Genomic DNA, 14,447 nt, shown 5'->3' on the forward strand with positions numbered 1-14,447 from the left:
CATAACTCGGCTTCTAGTGGCCTCTTACGGTTGCGAACGTTGTCAGTAACACTGAACATCGATATCTACTCCGATATTCCTCACTCCACCATACGAGGCGTGGCGGAGGGTACCCCGTACAAATACGCAAGTAGAACTAGGGAAAACAGACTATCTATATGCTTCCATATGATCCCTGATTTCTCATATCTTCATGATCCTTACGCGTATTGTACAGTATGCTGGAGGCAGTTTCAAATGCCGGTTCTCTAAATTTTCTCAATAGTGTTCCTCGAAAAGAAAGTCGCCTTCCATCCAGGGATGGAAGCGTCTTACATGCGGTCTCCTTTGGAGGTGGACCACACTTTCATAGAATTCTCCCAATAAACCGAGGTCGACCATTCGTCTTTTCTATCACAAATCTCAAATGCTGATTCCATTTCGTATCGCTTTGCAACGTCACGCCCATATATTTAAACGACCTGACAGTGTCAAGCAGGACGCTACTAATGTTGTATCCGAACATTACGAGTTTGTGTTTCCTACTCATCCATATTAACTTGAATTTTTCTACTTTTAGAGCCTGCCATTAATTACACCAACTAGGTATTTTGTCTAAGTCATCGTATATCCTGCTACATCGACTCAACTTCGACACTTTACCGTACACCACAGCATTATCAGCAAACAACCGCAGACTGCCGCGTATCGTGTCCGCCAAATCATTTATGTGTATAGAGAATAATGGCGGTCTTGTCACACTTCCCTGGAGCACTCCTGACGATACACCTTCCCTGTTGAACAATCGCCGTCGGGGTCAACATACTGGATTCTATAACTTGCGAAGCCTTCGAGAGACTAACATACCTGTGAACCTATTTCACATGCTTTCAAGCCAGGTAATATGGCAATGCCGAAGACTAGTCCGTGAAAAACCCAATTGGGATTCCATCTGGACCTGGTGACTTTATTTGTTTCCAGTTTCCTCAGTTGTCTTCTACACCAGGGTTGCTTATTAGTTCGTCTTCCATACGGGACTCTGTTCTATGATCAGACTACGGTATGTTTGTACGAGTCTCCTGCTTGAACTATTTCATGAACTTGAAATTTAAAGCCGTCCTGTGTGGCCGAGCGGTTCTAGGCGCTTCAGTCTGGAACCGTGCGACCGCTACGGTCGCAGGTTCGAATCCTGCCTCGGGCATGGATGTGTGTGATGTCCTTAGGTTAGCTAGGTTTCAGTAGTTCTAAGTTCTAGGGGACTGATGACCTCAGATCTTAAGTCCTATAGTGCTCAGAGCCATTTGAACCATTTTGAAATTTAAAACTTCGGCTTCTGTTTTGCTATCTTCATCTGTCACACCAGGTTAGACCACAAGTAACTGGATGGAAGCCTTACACCCTAGCGATTTTACATAGGACCAGAATTTTCTCCGATTGTCTCCCAAATCTTTTGCCTGACGGTGGTAGCAGTTACATGCTTCGCGGATAGAGCTTTTCACAGACGCGCTAATCTTCATTAACATTTGTTTGTTGTCATCTGCGCGTTCTCTTTTGAACCGAGAGTGTAACAGCCTCTACTTCCTCAGCATTTTCCGTATCTCGTTATTAAACCATGTTGGGTCTTTTACGTCCTTAATCCACATATTAGACGCATAGTTCTCCAGACTAAGATTTACAATCTGCTTAAACTTTGCGCATAATTTCTCTACTTCCATCTTAATGGAATTAAGTGATGTAAGTTCATTGTGTTCGTGAGATACTAACAACTGCTCGTCTGTTCTTTCAAGCAGAAACACTGTCCTAACCTTTTTAAGTGATTTATTAACTTTCGTAATTGTAGTTGCTATAATGACATCGTGTTGATAAGGTCTGGCCTATTTGTAGCTACAAGTTCTAAGGTATTTACATGTGGGCTGTCGAACTAGCTGCTCGAGACGGCTTTCAAATGGTTCAAATGGCTCTGAGCACTATGGAACATAACATCTCAGGTCATCAGTACCCTAGAACTTAGAACTACTTAAACCTAACTAACCTAAGGACATCACACACATCCATGCCCGAGGCAGGATTCGAACCTGCGACCGTAGCGGTCGCGCGGTTCCAGGCTGAAGCGCCCAGAACCGCTCGGCCACCAGCGGCCGGAGGACGGCTTTCAGAAAACTTAATCAAAAGTACTTCGTACGACTGTCTGCCTGTACCCCCTGAAATGAATCCATAGACATCCCAGTCTATACTCGATAGGTTAAAGTCGCTTCCAACTAGTAATGCATGATGTGGATATTTACGCCCTACTGACCATAGGCATTTTTTGAATGACTTTAGAACTGTCACAACAGAATTGGGTGGCCGGTAAAAATTCCCAGCAATTACGTGGTTTCATCTAGATCTGTTATACGCGGCCATATAATTTCAGTGTCACACTCAACTTCGACGTCAATAGAGACAGTATTTTTGTCAACTGCAATGAACACTCTCCCTCCAATGGCCTCTAATCTGTCTTTTCGATATACGTTCCGTAACTCGCTAAATACCTCAGAGCTTTCCACTTCGGGTTTAAGCTAGCTCTCATTCTCGAGAATAATTTGAGCGCGAGAACTTTCCTGGAAGGCAGTAAATTGGGGAACTTTGTTATGAATACTTCGACAGTTTACTGATAACATTTTGAGAGTGATTTTACTCTGAACGCGGTCTGAATTCCCTTGCTGCGCATAGACTGGCGAATGTTCACCAGGGAACCTCAAACTAAAGTCTTGCATAAAAAAACCATGTACATTCTTCAAGTACTTTGCTACCCGATTAACTGCTTCCTTGGTTTAGTGCACCGTGACCCACCAAGGGAGTCCTACAAACATCAACCGATAAAGCAGGTCTAGAAATCGGCGGCGAAGACTGTCACAGTCGACGAATCCTTTTGTGGAGGCTTTCCACTCAGCTCCAAACCAAATACTCCTATCAACTATGGGAACATTGCTGCAAGTTGCGACCACTGTTTGCACCCCATGCGTAAGGCCAACAACCTTCACCCCTTCCGCCAGCCGTCTGTATGAACTGAAGATGGCCTCAGAACCCACGGCACAGCGTCGTTGGTACCGACTTAAGCCACAACTTGCAGATGATTGAACCCTGCACGCTCGATAGTTGCAGGTTAGGCCGCCTCCACATCTCGGATGAGGCCTCCCGGTGGACATACATAGTGCACTTTGACTTTCTTTTCAATCCTGAACTCTATCTGCCTTAGGAGCTCCATAACCTACCTAACGTTGGAGCTCCCGATAACTAGTAAACCCTCCCCCCGTCTGCTTGCTCGGACCCTGCTTAACGAGCGACCGCCTGTCCACTCACAGGGTGAATGGGCGAGTCCAGACGAGCAGTCTCCACATTGGCCCTCCGCCTCGAACGGCGAATCCACCTCATCGGGTACTCTAGGAGTTGCCTTGGTAGCAGAGCCTGTGGATGAAGCAAGAGACACCTGAAGTGTCCCATGCGACGCGCCGCTTTCTCCGCTTTCCGTTACACCCCGAGGCAGGAGCTTGAAGGGGACTGACCGTTGGCAAAAGCGCATTCAGCTGTTCACGAACTACACAGCATGCACACATCATAGCGCTACAGAGTGCTCGAATTACTTACACCTCTTAAACGGAAACACGCAGGAAGTTTAATAAATATACTACGAGGAAAAGACAGGAAAAGATAAAAAATAAACTTACCGCTCTTTAGATGTATATCAGCCAAGAGGTGGAGCCTGACTGACTGACTTACTAAACGAAAGGACGCTTATCTTCAAACCAGAACAAATGAGTAACTACTGCGCTACGGACTAAATGAATTTACATTTACAAAAACGCAAGATTAAACCTCTTAAACAGGAAAACAGGCTCCAAATTTAATAAATATACTACGAGGAAATCCCAGGAAAGCATAAAAACTGAACTTGCCGCTGTAGAGATATGCGTGTCAATTTAATTTGTTGTTTGTTCGTTCTCAGTATTCAGGCTTTGTGTGGTTTACACTGAGGTGACATAAGTCGTGGGATATCGATGTACACATACACAAGGCGGTAGTATCACGCACATAAATTTAAAAAAAGGCAGTACGTTGGCAGAGCTGTCATTTGTACTCGGGTGATTCATGAGAATACGTGTCCGACGTGATTATGTCCGAACGCTGAATGGTAGTTGGAGCTAGACGCATGGGACATTCCAATCAGAAACTCAATATTCCGAAATCCACAGTGTCGAGAGTGTGCGGAGAATACCAAAATTACCTCTCACCACGGATAACGCAGTGACCGACGACCTTCACCTAATGACCGTGAACAGCGGCGTTTGCCTAGAGTTATCAGTGCTAACAGACAAGCAACACTGTGTGAAATAATGTAGGAAGTAGCCGTCAGGCGGCGAAGTTTGACGTTAACGCGCTATGGCAGCAGACGACCGACGCGAGCGTCTTTGCTAACAGCACATCGCCTGCAGCGCTTCACCTGGGCTCATGACCATGTTGGTTGGACCCTAGACATTGGTAAATCGTGGCTTGGTCTGATGAGTCCCGAATTCAGTTGGTAAGGGCTAATGGTAAGGTTCGAGTGTGGCACAGACCCTACAAAGTCATGGCCCCAAATTCTCAACAAGGTACTCTGCAAACTGGTGGTGGGTCCATAATGGTGTTTGTTGTGTTTACATTGAATGGACTGAGACCTTTGGTAGAAGGTGAACCGATCATTGACTGAAAATTGTTATGTTCGGCAACATGGAGAACAATTGCAGAGATTTATGCACATCATGTTCCGAAACAACGATGGAATTTTTATATGGATATTAGTGCGCCATGTTACGAGCCCAGTCGTTCACGATTGATTTGAAGAACATTCTGCACAATTCGAGTGAATGATTTTGTCACCTAATAATCTCATCGTCCGTATACAGGATATAATCGAGAGGTGCACAAAATTCTGCACATCGGCAACATTTTTGGAATTATGTTCAGCTATAGGGGTATCATGGCTCAATATGTATGCAGGGGACTTCCAACGACTAGCTGAGTCCATACCACGTCGAGATGCTGCACTAAACTGGGCGAAAGGAGGTCCGACACAGTATTAGGAGGTATACCATGACTTCTGTCACCTCAGTGTAACTTGAAACTGGCGATCCAAGGACTTTGCAAGAAAATATTGAGACATTTTGGAACAGTTTCTGCCTAATAATAATGTCTTGATAGAAGACGCTACTGTAAGAGACCTTTGACCATAGACATTGAGTCATTCACAACCACGGAAGAGATTTTCCTTTTCCCTCGGTGAAGTATTATACAGCCATCAATGTTCATTCTGCAGAGTATGTTAACGACTTGGTGAATATTATTCGTTCTAACCCTTTATTTCATGCAGATAATACATTCTTAGGGAATAACACTCCAAACCATTCCCATTCCGAATGAAAGGGTTGCTACTCAATTAAATCTGACACATAATCAACGTGGCAGAAATTTTGTCAGCCGGCCATAACTATAACGAAATGTGAAGTTCAGCCATTCATGAAACGCAGTATATTATTAATAACAGAATGTCGTTGAAGCCTATCATTTCCTGCTAACAGTTGGAAATAGATGTGTATGCAACAAGAAGCAGAAAAATCTCACAGGGTTCAAATGTAGTTCTAGCAACCTGTAGGATTTTCTGGGGAACTGCGGTTAATCTAAATACTGATAATTGAATATTTGTATGACTAATTCTGCGACTGTGCTCAAGGGCGTGATAACCACACAAGGCTGAATTAATATAAAGAAGAACTGGTGCCCCGAGAGGGCAGCTGGAGGGGCCTGTATATTGGTTCACACAAATGTCGTCAGTGAGTGGATTTTCCTTTATACCACGTTGGAAGGAATAGCTCTGCGGGTGCAGATGACCTCAGAGATAACCATTTGCAATGTTTATTTTCCGCCAGACAGACCACTTACTTATAGTAATATCTTTCTCCCGCTTTCCTCACAACTGGGGACTTCAATTCGCACTACCCTCTGTGAGGGAGTACCACTTCGACTGGTAAGGGCCTTCTAATTGACCAGCTTCTTACCAACCATGGTCACCAACTTGAGTGCAGCACCTGGCACCGTCTTAGGTACCGACGTAATGATTTCTTCCGCCAACCTCGTGGTTACTACACGATGATCTTTGTGACAGTGACCACTGTCGCTTCCTTGCCACCGCCAGACGGACCGACTACATTGTTGGCTGCTTCAAAGAGCAGGACGACCTGCTGAAGCCGCAGGACAGGACAGGTAGTTTAAGTTGTGGAAAGAGACAAAAATAAGCGGCTGTCAGTTACACTCGAACATACAACCCTTTATTTGATCAAACATTACAAGAGCCAAGAATTTTTTATTTTTTTGTTTTTTTATGTATTTTTTTAACACAGCCTTAGTTTTGGAACTTAAATAGCGGCTGAATGCGTCGTAAAATCTCATGCCTAAAGGGTAAGACCCCTTTAATTTAAAACGGCTGAAAGCCAATAACTTAAAGCTCAACCAAAATATGAAATTTAAAAGGCAAAGCCTTATATTAAAACAGTTCCTTAATTAAGCTGAAGGCCCAAAGAATCTGACACTTCAAGAGCAAAACAATTTAAATTCAAAATCGGCTGAAGGTCCAACACTTAAGACTCAATAACATTAATTTTAAAAATGCCAAAGGCTTTACGTAAGACAGTTGTTAAATTAGGCTGAAGGCCCAAACCAACAACTCAACCAACAGACACACAACGAACCCACCAACAAAATAACCTCCACTTCAGCCGACCAGCACACAACAGGGAGTTCAATGGAACAACGTAGAAGGTATTGCCGCCTACAACCATTTATACATTGAGTTGTCAAACTACACACCTTGCTGGACAGCGACAACACAACGAGGAAAATACACTGCCTGAATTTACGTCAACGGTCAGGGCAGGCAACTGGAACGTTAACGGCCACAAGCCAGAAGATTCCGCTGGTGCACTTCAATTCAAATAGCCAAGTACAGTTAGACTCCACCGGAGGGTGGCTAAAATTTGCCAACTTGACAACACATGTTGTTGCTCGCGGGGATATCCCAACAGCCGACAACGAACTCCAAACGACACAATGTGAACAGTCGTGACTGGTAGATAAAGTCAAAACTCACTCAACTTTCATGTCCAGGATCGGTGAGCCACGAACCTCGTAGCAATGGGAACAGCACCACACACTCCGACACCACATAGAGGCCGCCAGCGGGCCTGGCCAAACTACACGCCGCGGAGATTTCTTCGCTGCTCCACCCCAACTGACCAACTGCCCACACACAGCCCAGCCGGAAACTATAAGCGCTAGGCCAAAGATAGTCCAAGGTGCGAATATCGATACACACCGCTGCTGCCACCCGCGGAAAGAGAGGATAACAGTATAATCGCGATAACCGCGGGTGACTAAACACAGAATAGCAACCAAGGTTTAGTCCAACGCATAGCATGAGCCAGCCACGGCACAGTCTCTTTCCACAGCAGTTGGGTCCCGAAATCGTGTTCCACGTTACCTCCAGATTCGGATTTGTCGAGGTTAACAGTCTAGACCAACTCAGGAATCACCTGTAAAAAGGACATTGGCCCACCCTTTGACCGTCCAGGTGGCACGTCGGCGACTCCACTCCAGACGTTCCCTTTTGTGAAGATGCATCAGAGCTACACATGCAGCAGGTCTCCGACAGTAAAGGCTACTCTAAGAAGCTATCTGTACACCGTTTGCCTCGCTACAACACGTCCAGTGGATGCTGCGAGAACAGATGCCAATTTCTGTTCAGTACTGAGGCGGTACTGTCGTACTCTTAAAGCCAAATAACGGTTCTCTTTTTCTGATGTTACATGTGGGTGGTTCTGGCCTGGTCTTCAGGATAGTTTCGATCACATCAGAAAAACAACAGAACAATTCACATTAAGCATTCGGCCACTAATTTGCGACTGTGCTCCTTCATTCTTCGCGTGGCCCTCCACCCCAAGAGAGCCTGGTAGGCGCCTTCTGTGTGCCATACTGCACCTGTGACTGTGTACACAGCGACTGTGGATGTGGGACTACCCAGCAAACAGTATCCTGTTTGATAGGTGCCCTGACCTCATCGTTGGCGTGGTTGTCCGTTGACCAGAATGCCATCTTCCGTGAAGGGCACGATCGTACAGACATCTGTTGACAGTTTGTAAGATTATATCGTGAATTAGACACAGGACGGGGAAATAGTGGTTTGTTGCTTTAATTTTGGGCATCAGTGTACTTGTAAACTTTAAAACCATGATTTCAGATAAGAGTCGATGAACATCACCTAGAACCCTGTACAAAGCGTGCATAAAAGTAGGGAATATCAAACTTACACAGATTGCACTGCATCATGTAACCGTTCATTCTTCTCAAGCTCCATCTGTGAAAGGAACAGGAAGAAATCCTAACATTTGCTAAAATAAAAATTCACTAGCAGTAATTTTTAGAGTATAGATACAAAAGCATGGTAAAGTTTCCTGAGTGTCCTTCTTCACTTGTAGCAGGGCAGGGCGTTCAGCCTGGCCCCTGTAACGGCACACAAATTTGTGTCACAGGAAACACAGATCTCATATTTGCTTGTAAGCTTCACACTACTAACTTATTTGGTAACAGAATCATTGTGCATCCCTGTTGTCGCACTAAAACAGTAGAAGTTGCATCTCATGTTGTATTGCTTCTGGCCTACATGCCGCCCTACATCGTCTCGTGTTACCGTCGTTACCTCAAAACGTAAATTGTCACAGCAAGGTATGTCCAATATTATTGTAAGAGATATTTACGGGCGACTAAAACTACTACCACCGTAGCTACGAGTAGATGTCACGTGTGCCGGGGATTATTGTCAGTAGAGAATCAGTAACAGTAGCTTGGTTCTGTCCCGGAGACCTCAGTGACTTCGAACGTGGACTAGTCATTGGATATCACCTGAGTTACAAATCCTTTAGGGATATTTCAACCCTTCTAAAGCTACCAAAATCGACTGTTGGTGACAGGACTGTGATCTGGAAACACAAAGGAACAACCACAGCTAAATCGGGATCAGGTGGACCCGATGTACTGACGAATAGCGCTCGTCGAGCATTGCGGGTGTAATAAGCGCATGAAGTCATCGGAAGGAATCACTCGTGAGTTCCAAAGTGCTATCAGCACTCCAGCTAACACAATGCGTAGAGGAGAAAAAAGGAAAAGGTGCATTAGTAGAGCACCTCCACATAAGCCACACATTTTAGAAGTCAGTGGTAGGCAGCGTTTGAGGGAGTGTAAACAATGACGCCACAGAACAGTGGATGACTGGGAACGACTGATCTGGAGTGATGATCACGCTAGACATTGTAACAATCCAATGGTAGGGCTTGGATTAAGAAAATGCTTGGAGAAGATCGCCTACTAACGTGTGTATTGCCAGCAGTAAAGTACAGAAGGGGCAGTGTTGCGCTACGGGAGTGATTTTCGTGGTTATGGTGTGGCCCTCTTGTTGCCCTTAAGAAAATGGTAAATATGGAAGGATATTAACACTTTTTACGGGATTGTGTACTGCATACCGTAGAAGAACAGTACGGAGATGTTGATTGTTTATATCAGCACAACAATATACACTGTCAAAGCAGCACTTGGAGGCAATTGTTTGTGGACAGTAACATTCCTGAAATGGACTGGACTACCCAGAGCTCTACCTGAATTCATCGGATACCATTGAGATGAGTTAGAAGGTTGATTTCGCTCCAAACCCTAGACCTCAACCACTATCTTCTCTGGTTTCGACTCTTGAGGAAGGATAGGCGCCATTCGTCTGCAGACATTGACACCTCGTTGTAAATGTCCTCAGCAGAGCTCAAGCCGCCATAAAGACGAAGGGTGGACACACTCCGTGTTACTTTCCACTCGTAGGTGTCTGGATACTTCTGATCAGATAGTGCAGTATTAACTAAGTACAATGTGTAACGAGTATAAGCAGAGGATAAAATGTTTCAGATAGGAGTCAAACTTTTACCGGTTCACAACGGGGTTGGTACAGCAAATAGTATGTATGATATGAAGAAACAAGTATTCTTGGTTGCAGTTTATAACAGAAATTTTAACTCTGTTGGAAATAAAATAATAATAATGATAACAATAAATAATAAAAAATTTAACATTGCACCGAAGACTGCTTGTTTTTCGTATGTAGGAGCCAAACAATTTCTTTGGAAAATTTTCTTCCGTCATGGCTAGTTCCTCATCTCATCTAGTTAACCTTCAACATAATAATCGTTAAGTGTAGGGCTCAACATTTAGTTAGACCCAGAATTTGATTCTGCAATTGAGAGTGGGTTTCTGAATCCACTTTATATGAAAAACTAATCGTTCAGGTATGTCGTTAAATAACTACGATTATGACTGCTTTACTTTTCCCAGATGTTAGTGGCGAGAATTTAAGATTGTGTAAAGGGTATTTCCGTGTTTCTGTTACTGGCTTCTAGGTATTGTAGAGGGGACTTAGTAAATAAAGCTTTGATAAGGAACCTATATCCGGAAATGTACCGTTTGGATATAAAATAGGTCTGAAGCTCGAATCACTTTCAAATTTCCCACTTCACGATACACACGCAAACTGAGAAGAGGGCATTATCATCACTCCCTGTTGTAAATTATGAACTCACTCACGATTTTCGTCCGAATATAACAACGGCTGCGAGGAAGTGGTATGTTCGCAACTGGGAAGGTTGACTCTGGTGCTCCACGTACGAGCCACACTCTCAACTGTGAAGAGGGCGTCATTCGTAATGTAGAAGAGAACTCAACGACGAGTACTCGTAACATTGGCCAAGCCATGGCTCCTGAGGAGACCATACGGGTTATTGTCGTGTCTCCGCTGTGTTCGTACTATGAAACGGGAGATCTGAAAGGAATCCAGTTTTCAAAATTGTTTTACATTCAAACAGGGCACTTCTGGATATGGATTTACTGTCAAAACTTTATCTACTTCGTCCCTTCTACAGATCCCAGAAGCCTGTTGTAGGAATTGTAAAACATCCTGAATATTTTACAGAACTACGCACACTTTGTGGTTGGGAAAGGAGTGAGACAGGGTTGTAGCCTCTCCCCGATGTTATTCAATCTGTATATTGAGCAAGCAGTAAAGGAAACAAAAGAAAATTTTGGAGTAGGTATTAAAATTCATGGAGAAGAAGTAAAAACTTTGAGGTTCGCCGAAGACATTGTAATTCTGTCAGAGACGGCAAAGGACTTGGAAGAGCAGTTGAAAGGAATGGACAGTGTCTTGAAGGGAGGATATCAGATGAACATCAACAAAAGCAAAACGAGGATAATGGAATGTAGTCAAATTACTACTTAAAGTAGTAAAGGAGTTTTGCTATTTAGGAAGTAAAATAACTGATGATGGTCGAAGTAGAGAGGATATAAAATTTAGACTGGCAATGGCAAGGAAAGCGTTTCTGAAGAAGAGAAATTTGTTAACATCGAATATAGATTTATGTATCAGGAAGTCGTTTCTGAAAGTATTTGTTTGGAGTGTAGCCATGTATGGAAGTGAAACATGGACGATAACTAGTTTGGACAAGAAGAGAATAGAAGCTTTCGAAATGTGGTGCTACAGAAGAATACTGAAGATAAGGTGGATAGATCACGTAACTAATGAGGAGGTATTGAATAGGATTGAGGAGAAGAGAAGTTTGTGGCACAACTTGACTAGAAGAAGGGATCGGTTGGTAGGACATGTTTTGAGGCATCAAGGGATCACAAATTTAGCATTTGAAGGCAGCGTGGAGGGTAAAAATCGTAGAGGGAGACCGAGAGATGAGTACACTAAGCAGATTCAGAAGGATGTAGGTTGCAGTAGGTACTGGGAGATGAAGAAACTTGCACAGGATAGACTATCATGGAGAGCTGCATCAAACCAGTCTGGACTGAAGACTACAACAACAACACGCACACTTTATCTATTTTTCTTTATTTTTCCACACTATTACCGTAGTATTGCCACACTATCACAGAATGTTACTACAGCTAGTTTTACAACAGCAACAATAATAATAACTGATACGTCATCTGCCACAAAGTAGAGCAGTGGGCTGTAGCGTATGCGGCGATCGGAGCCTACCTGCAGCTCAACGCTGGATACAGCGCCTGCGTGATACATTACTTGGAACACCCTGCATCTTTGTTGTGTGTGTGTGTGTTTTCTAGCTTAGCTCTGTAACTCCAGAGCAGTTTCAACCAAACTTGGTACCTTTATGACTGACTACGTGGAAAAAATAATACTAGTGGGGTAAGACCTCCCTAAAATCTTTGAATTGGAATGTATTTGTAGAGGGTGTGAACGTAAAACTATATTGGTATCGTAGCCATTGTTTCCGGGTCCTCTAGGCTGACTGGTGATAGCTGATGGCATTTAAGCTCTAGGTGTGAATGACAGTGGAAAGGGACTGCGTGTAAAGCATAACTCTGGGAAGATTGAAGCGATTACGACAGAAGATTGTATACGTAATTTAAGATTGCTCTAAACAAGTAACCGCGCATTTTATATGGCGATACCTCATACGAATTTGTTCTTACACTCGGAAGATTCCATCTGACAGAAACAAAACTCGTGTATGCTCCTTACCGCTGGTACATTGTATGAAATATTTAAAAATTACTAAAATTAATTTAGTTTTAAAGCACACTGTATTTTGTGTTACAGAGTTATCAGAAAATGAAAAGTGACAGAGATACTCCATCTCTAAAAAATACTGAACCAGCCAGCCATCTTTACCAAGTTTACCTCATACAAGATAATAGTATATACGGTAAGTAAACAGTTCATCTTAAAACAGTGTTGTCATGATGCAAAATGTTGAACTGGTGCGCTGTGTACCCGCGCTGTGTACCCGCAGTCGGTAGCAGAAGACGCTCTGAGACAACCGATAGTAGACCCGTACCTGCTCCATCCTTACGTTCTTTTTTCGATCATCAGTCTTCAAACTGTCTTGATACGGACCGCTACAAATTCCTCTCTTGTGCCAACATCTTCATGTCTGACTAGAATGTACACCCTAATTATTTGTTTGTAACGTTGCTATTTCTGTTTTCCCCTTCAGTTTTTACTTCCGTCCGCTACCATGGAAGTTATTCCTTGATTTACTAAAACTTTTGTGTCATTCGGTCTCCGCTTCTGGTCAATGTTTTTCAATGTTCCTCTCCTAGCCATTCTTCAGACGGGCTCCTCATTTGTTACCTTATCAGTCCACTTAAATTTCAACATCCTTCTGCCTCGCCGCTTCTCAAATGTTTCGATTATTTTCTTTTTCGGTTTTCCCACAGCCCATGATTCACTTCCATAGAATTCTATGCTACAAACATACATTCTCAGAAATGTCTTCCTCAAGGTTGATATTTGATATTAGTAGACTTCGTTGGGCCAGAAACGCCGTCTTTGCCTGAGCTAGTCTGCATTTTATGTCCTCCTTGCTTCTCCTATCATGTGTTTGTTATTTTGTTCCCAAGACAGCTTCGTCTAATTTGTGGTCCCAGTTTTGATGTGCTCGACTATTCATTTCATTCAGCAGATCCTGCAATTCTTCTTCATTTTCATTGAAGATAGCACTGTGTCACCAGCGAATCACAGGGATATCCTTTCCCCAAGAACTTTAATCCATCTCTGAACCTTTCGTTTATTTTCTTCATTACTTCTTTGATATGTAGACTGAACAGTAAGGACGAAAAACTTCATTCCTGTCTTAGAACCTTTTTACTCCAATTTCTTAACTCTTAGTTTAATCTCTTATTCTTTGTAGAAATTGTATATTACTCGTCTTTCCCTATATCCCACATCTATTTTCCGGAGAATTTCGAACATATTCCATCGTTTTGCAATGCCTAGAGCTCTTTCTACGACGACTACGAAGCGCTATGACAGAACTGCTTCTATAGTTCTTTCAACTTTCCTAAAGCCAAACTGATCGTCATCTAGAAGATCCTGAGTTTTCTTTTCCTTTCTTCTGTATTTAATTCTGAAAGTCCAAGATTTGAATAGAAATGGCGGTAATATTACTTCTGATCTCCTTCTTGTCCCTCCCTCCACCTTATTTTGTCTTTTCTCTTTACAGGTATGGTGAATCAGTGAGTTGTTGTTGATTTGTTTAATACTGTATGTTTCTTGAAATATCAGTGTTCATAATTTCATAGAGGCCTATCAAAAGTGTAAGATAAGGCTTTGATCAGCTAGTTACTTTCTTCTGGTTTTGTGACAAAAACACTACCGATGCGAATTTTCCGCACTTTTCATTGTGTAGCGTTAGGTGACTGTGTTTCGCAAGTGATTTCACAGGACACCAGCTTTTGCTAACACGCTGCGCAGTGATCAGGAGATGTGACAGCATCTCGCTCGGATCTGGCGGTATTCTTAGTAAACGTTGGTCTCAAATTGTAAAGGCGTAAATGAAAGG

General features: G+C 43.2%; 1 protein-coding gene across 4 annotated transcripts in view; it reads left to right on the plus strand.

Moving 5' to 3' along the window:
• LOC126322318 (protein timeless) overlaps positions 1-14,447 on the plus strand; it is a 383,108-nt gene that overhangs the window by 38,816 nt on the left and 329,845 nt on the right. For 3 of the 4 annotated variants that reach the window (XM_049994282.1, XM_049994284.1, XM_049994283.1), the window contains exon 2: positions 12,704-12,809. The exons of the other annotated variant lie outside the window; for it this stretch is intronic. The gene's annotated coding sequence lies outside the window, so the exon portion shown is untranslated. The remainder of the gene's footprint in view (positions 1-12,703; positions 12,810-14,447) is intronic. 4 annotated transcript variants of the gene reach the window in all.

Source organism: Schistocerca gregaria, chromosome 2 (genome assembly GCF_023897955.1).
Source record: "Schistocerca gregaria isolate iqSchGreg1 chromosome 2, iqSchGreg1.2, whole genome shotgun sequence".
Taxonomy (NCBI): Eukaryota; Metazoa; Arthropoda; class Insecta; order Orthoptera; family Acrididae; genus Schistocerca; species Schistocerca gregaria.